Source organism: Malania oleifera, chromosome 11 (assembly GCF_029873635.1).
Source record: "Malania oleifera isolate guangnan ecotype guangnan chromosome 11, ASM2987363v1, whole genome shotgun sequence".
In the NCBI taxonomy this organism is placed as follows: Eukaryota; Viridiplantae; Streptophyta; class Magnoliopsida; order Santalales; family Ximeniaceae; genus Malania; species Malania oleifera.
Window position 1 is genome coordinate 51511010 of NC_080427.1, and position 7442 is coordinate 51518451.

Sequence of the window (7442 nt, forward strand, 5' to 3'; positions counted from 1 at the left end):
GTTAGAGTTTGACGTGGGGGATTGAGTATTTTTTAAAGTAGCTCCACTGAGAGGAGTTATGAGATTTGGGAAGAAGGGTAAGCTCAACCCTAGGTACATGTCTATTTGAAATACTTGAGAGAGTGGGGTCAGTTGCCTACAGGCTAGCTCTACCACCAGCTCTATCTAGAATTCACGACGTATTTCACGTTTCCATGTTGAGGAAATACGTTCCAGACCCTTCCCACATAATAAGTTATGCGGAGATAGAGCTCAGAGATTCACTGGCATATGAGGAAGTACCAGTGCAGATCTTAGACAGGAAAGAACAGGAATTGCGAACTAAGAAAATTCAGTTAGTAAAAATCTTGTGAAGGAATCATGTCATAGAGGAAGCTTCGTGGGAGCTTGAAGATAGAATTAGATAGAAATACCCACACTGGTTTAGTGGGATACAGTAGTAGTCAGTATTGTTCAGATAATGACAGTTTTATTTTAATCAGTACAAAATGATGAATATATAGTTGTAATTTTAGGTTATAGGGTAGTTAGTGTTTTTGGTTTTGGGAGAAATTTTTATTTTATGGGTATAATTGTAATCTCCCAAAACTTCTTATGTAACCACGGTATTCCTCCGCCATAAGTGAGGGTAATTAATAAAATAAGTAGCTCGTTTTCCTTAATGGATGGTGTTCAATGCAGATAGCAAATTTCGAGGACGAAATTTTATAAGGAGAGGAGAATGTAGAAGCCTGAAGAATTATTGTAATTAAATAATAAAAGAAAAAAGAGAAAAAGGAAACTTTCAAAAAAGGACTCATAGGGTCTCATCGACGAATGTAGGGCGCTCGTCGACGTGGACACGTGTCTCGTTGATGAGAACTTACCAAGAGGGGATTTAGCAGAGCCTGAAGTTCTTCGATGAGGGTTATGAGTTTGTCAACAAACTCCCTTCATGGACTCATCGACGAGGTGATGTGTCTCGTCGACAAATCCTTATTTTATAAATATGCTTAATGTAGATTTCAGCGAAATTTTTCATGCAACAATTCCTTTCTCTCTCTCTAGAATTTGTCTCCTCCTCTCTACGATTCTGGCTTCATTCTTCACTGGTTCAATAATCGGAGGCCGCCACACTACTCTTGGGAAGATTCTCTTCAAGTCTGTTGAGCAGATTATTGATTAGGCCAACTTGGGCACCATCCCAAAATTAGGGTAAGTTGATTAATTGTGTATTTTTAGTATTACCAGGCTTATTTGAGTTTAGATTCTATGTTGTATGGGAATATACTGGTGTTTTGTGGAGTAAAATTAGGGTATTATGTTTTCAGGATTAGGGTGTTTTTGGGACCCTGCAGATATGGATTGAGGACCCCAATGGGTATATTTCTTGGAACTCAGGTAAATTATAGTTTAGAAATACTTAACATGTGGAGTTAGGGAAAATATGAATGTGATAATTATTATGGTAAATTTAGTTGTGTGACTGAGAATTATATGAGTGTTATTTCAGGGAGTTGAAAATTATGAACGCCCCATGCGTAAGATTGTTAAATAGTAACTAGAGGTAGATAGCTAGGTAATGGGAATACATGTTATGCTAGCCTTATTAAACATTTTATTAGTATAATATAGCATTTTATCAGAGCATGAAAATTATACAGTTTTATAGAACATATTTGTAGAATTTTATTGTATTGTGTGGCATGAGAAATACTGGAATATTATAGAATATGTTATACAATTTTACAGAAGTATAGTTAGATAGTCTACAGAGTTATGAAACATAACTTATACATTTTTATATACAGAGCTACGGCTATACAGAATTATACAAAAATACAGTTTATATGATATATACAATATTTTACAGACTCATGCTTATATAGTATTTTACAGAATTATGATTATGTAATATATTTCAGAGCATGATTGTACAATATTTTACAGAGTAATTATGCAGTGTTTTTATTACTATGATTATATAGAAATATATAGAACCATGATTATACAGACATATACAGAACCATGATTAAATAGAATTTTATGGAATCATGATATACAGAATATAGAACCATGATATACAGAAATATAGATTATATAGAATATAGAGCTATGACATACAGAATACAGAATTACAGTTACAGAATTACAGAATTTACAGATATACAGTTATTACAGCGTCATGACTATATAGTTGATACAAAATCATGGTTATATAGAAATACAGAATAATGGTAAAACAATTAGATTTATATAAAAATATTATTACACAGTATCAGACCCCGATGGAATACGATAGTTTACAGAGCATGGTACCGTTGTGTTACAGTATAAACAGTACAACCATACATCTCAAATAGAGTATGGTACAACCGATTGTGCCCTCAAGTAGAGTTGTTAGCTCCCTGGCGTCCGGACTAGGTGGAGCGGGCCTTTCATGCTATAACCATCTAGATATGCATATAATTAGGCTAGCACTGGAGGGCCAACTAGTGTTTAGCCCTGCCTACGAGCCACACAACCCAGTCATGAGGGGGTAAGTCATGGCATATAGCCATCCAGGGGGAAGTTTACAGATATATGATTATGTATAGTACACATAGAAAGCAAAGATTACGTATTATAGATAGGAGTACTTTTGAATAGATAACTTAGGAATTTTCATATTCTATATGACATCAGCATGTGTTATTTTATAGATGTTTTCTTTATGTATATTGTATACAATATTAATTAAATGATATGTTGCCAACTAACTCATATGCCACACACTAGTGATAACATGTTTCTCCATACTGAAAGGTATCTCACCCCAAAATTATTAAACATTTCAGGTAATCTAGAGAGGCGAGCAAGGCCGGCTCAGAGGTAGAGTTGGTGTAGAGTCAGCGTAGTTTTTGGGGTGAGTTTTGGGCTGATCTGTGGAGCCCACAATATTTTGGGATTTTTGGAAAATGTTATGTATATGTGTACAACTAGGTCTATAGTACTCTGGTATTGTATTTTGGAATATGTTGGATATGCATGTACTTTTGCTGCTTAGGTGTTATATGAAATGCACAGGATACCACGGTCCCACTTCGGGTCGTAATGATGTTAGTTATGCTCATGCAAGGTACTAGAAATTATATATATTAAAATAGAAGGAAAAAAATGAAGGGAAATTTCAGGTCTTTACATCTCATGAGGCGAAACAAAGACTGAGCACTGCTAAGCAAAGTGGCCCAATTGATGAGCACATCTCATGAGGCTTGAAGAACCAGTCCAACTGATAAGCACAGCTCATGAAGCCCGAAGACCAGCCCACTTGATGAGCACAACTCATGAGGCGAAATAAAGACTGAGTATTGCTCAGTAGAGTGGCCCAACTGATGAGAATAGCTTATGAGACCCAAAGAATCGGCCCAACTAATGAGCATAGCTCATGAGGCCTGAAGACCAACCCACTTGATGAGCACTACTCATGAGGTGAAACAAAGATTGAGCACTACTCAATAGAGTGGCCCAACTGATGAGTACAGCTCATGAGGCTCGAAGAACTGACCCAACTAATGAGCACAATTTATGAGGCCCGAAGACCAGCCCACTTGATGAGCATGACTCATGAGGCGAAACAAAGACTGAGCACTACTTAGCAGAGTGACCCAACTAATGAGCACAACTCATGAGGCCCGAAGAACTGACCCAACTTATAAGCACAACTCATGAGACCAGAAGACCAACCCATAAGAGGAACACAACTCATGAGGTAAAATAAAGACTGAACACTGCTCACTAAAAAAGCTCAACAAATAAGCACAACTCATGATGCTCAAAGGCTTCTAACAAAGTTATCGGCCTAGGGCGAAAGATCCAGCCAAGCTGCTGCATGGATTGACGAAAAATAACAAGACAATTATTTGGATTGCACTGATGATCTAACAAAAAAACCACCGAAAAAGTGGCTCAGTAGAAGCTGAAATAGCTCATATGAGATCAATCGACTCAGATAAGCCAACAATGGAACAAAATAAGTGGAAAAACAGCTCGATCACTACAAAAATAACTTAGTGTTAGTCCATTTGGCTCGAGCTGATAGCGGCTCAGACCAAGCCAAGCACATGGCTTGGCAAAAGCCACCGATGACTCGAATGAGTCTGCGTTACCATCGTGCGACTCGGTTAAGCCACAACTTCACCTAGCTACTTTGTTAATCATCGAACGACTTGGATGAGCTGATATCCTCCGCATACAGTTCAGAAGAGCCAGAATGCTCTCTTGGTTTGGAATTAGCCTAACAACTGCCTATGGCTCGGAAGAAGCTAAACTATGGATAATGTTGATTCTATGAGTCCAATCCTATTTTGATAATGACAAATCACTTGGCATTTGATCTGTGCATTGAGATTGTGAACAAGAACTATATTAAGCATGGGTACTTAGAACTCATGTATTTACATTTTCATATGATTTAATTTGAGGTTCAACATATAACCTAGAATGACTTTAGGACTCATGCATCTCATAAATATCATTAGGGGACATTCATGGACTTAGAAATATTTTTTTTAAAACCCTGGAAAATACTTTTATAAAGGAGCCAAGAAAGAGAGCAAAGCAAAATTTTAAATTAGAAAAGAAAAAATCAGGAAATGGCCACTTCAATAGCTTGAACTCAACCTCAGTCACCTGAAGAATTTCTTCAGAAGCCTAAAGACTAAGTTCAGTTGCTTGAAGAATTAATGGTGAAACACAGAATCTGGCCGAGGCACTTCAGTCGCCTGAACATGGCACTTCAGTCGCCTGAAGTTGCCACTTCAGGAGCTTGAACCCTTATCTTTAGTCACCTGACCCTGTGTCCAGGTTATTTTTTTGAAGCTTTAAGGAACTTCAGTCTCCTGGGCTTTCGACCTCAGTCGCCTGAACTTGCGGGAAAAATTAAAAATTTAATTTTTATTAAGTGAACTCGCGATATATTTTTTGATCCAATAGTTGAGATCTATTCTAAAGGCAAGATCACTATATATATTGAATATCTAAACCCTAGTACGTGAGCTAAGACAAACAAGAAGAGAATAGAACATCTTATTGAAAGAGAATTAAGAAACTTGAGCTGATTGCTACACGATTGCCTGCACTCCATCATATATTCATCTTCCTTAGGCAAATCTACTCAGAAAGCTAAAAGGGATCTCACTTATACATCTTGATTTCAACATGGTATTGAGGTTTGGTGATTCAAGTTATTATTTTCAAGAGCTCTTGATCTCATCACTTGTTATTGAATATCTTTAGAGAGTTTGATCTTGAGTGTTCCTAACCATATAGAAATTGTTTTTGACAAGTTCATTACTTGAGAAAGTTTTCTTTTGCCATTGATATATATTTAAAAGAACTTCTCATTTCAAAATATATTGTTAAAATAGGGTAAGCGATAGATAGTGAGTATACTTTCATATAGATTATTTAGATAATCTCACTACTTGATACAGGGCTCTGTCATTGGTTAAATAGATTTAGATTCAAGTGTGTGTTCAATTAAAGGATTTATATTTTAGATATATTAAAACACTTGATTAAATATCCTTGTGTTCATAAATATATATTTTATAGAGGGATATTTTTTGAAAGATATTACTTTGGGTTTTTGATCTCTGGAATACATATCGTGTATATATATATATATATATATATATATATATATTATCATATTACAAAGATCGTGGTGTAATTGAATATTTGACAGAAATATTTTTGATTTAGATCTTTACAATATTCAAGACAAATTTTTTAACAAGATCTTATTTGATATTTGTGCATTTTGTCTTCGAGGTTATTACTTATATAAATATTTTGGAAGATTTGATAAAAGAGAATTTGCATGTTGAAGCATATCATTCATAAACGATTGTATCGTTTCATACATTCTGAGCTTGAAGTTTCATCATTTGATTATGTATTAGGAATTTGAATTGTACTCACTAGCTTTGTTGGAAGCAACTTTGAGTGTTTTACAGATTTCATTGTAATAACGGTTCGGGTTGTGAACCGGGTTTGAGAAGAGAGTTGTATCTCTTGTAAGCAGCGGGGTAGGAGGAAGTTGTACCTCTTGTAAGCAGCGGATTATACGAAAAGTTTCGTCCCAATTTAAGGAACAGAGATTATAGTGAAATCCTTGAGTGGGTTGTTCAAGACGAGGAAGTAGGCCGAGTTGGCTGAACCTTATAAAATTGTGTTTGTCTTCTCTCTTCCCTTATCCTTTTAATTTCCACAACGCACTTCATTATTTACATCGCATGTAAGGTTGTTGAATAACATGAACTTGATAAGTAATTGGTTAAATTTAGACATAGGGACTAAGTGGTGAATAAAGTTTCAATGAATTTTTTAAAATACCCAATTCACCCCCCCTCTTGAGGTTACACCTAAATCAACATTTGGTATCAGAGCGGGTTTACATAGACTTAATAGTTTACTTGTAAAAATATCACATGACATATATCGGTGTAACTCCATTCGGTGAGAGACACTCATCTACTAGACCACCTATTTTCTGTGGTGTAAATTACACCTATTGGAAACGTAGGATGAGCATATACCTATTAAATGTAGATTGGAAGGTATGGAAAATAGTGACTAAGGGTAATCATGTTCCTATGAAAGTAGTTGATAAGATTAATGTACCTAAAATTGAAGATGAGTATACAGAGGAAGACTGGAAATTAGTACAAATCAATGCTACTGCCATGAATTTGCTTTTCTATGCATTAGATGTAAATGAATTTAATAGGGTAATGACATGTAACTCTACTAAAGAAATTTGGAAAAAATTAGAAGTTACATATGAAGGTACTAAGGAAGTCAAGGATAGTAGGATAAACATGCTCACCAGTGAATATGAAGCTTTTAGAATGACTATTAATGAATCTATTCAATCCATGTACACTAGATTCACACACATCATGAATTCTTTATATGCACTTGGAAAAACTTACCCTACTTATGAGTTGATTAGGAAAATACTCAGGGGAATACCTCCAATGTGGGAAGCGAAAGCTATGGCAATAGTAGAAAGGAGAAATCTCAAGGAGATGTCGATTGAAAAACACATTGGATCGCTTATCACTTATGAGCTAACAAAAAATGAGAGGAAGAATGAGTAAAGCGAAGCAAAGAAAGCCACAATGCTTAAGGCAACATCTCACAGCTCTAGTGAGGGAAGTGACTCAGAATCAGATGACGACATGGCCTTGCTAACTAAGAAGTTCGTAAAGTCCTTGAAAAAGAATAAGAAGTTAAACAGAAAATTTTGGAACTCAAAATTAGAAAGAGGAGAGTCAAGCATAAAGAAAAAGAAGGAAGATCCTCCAACATGCTACAACTGCCGAGAGGTTGGACACATCAAGCCTGAGTGTCCCAAACTAGTTAAAGCCTCAAAGAAAAAGAAGAAGGCGCTGAAAGTTGATTAGCATACACACAAC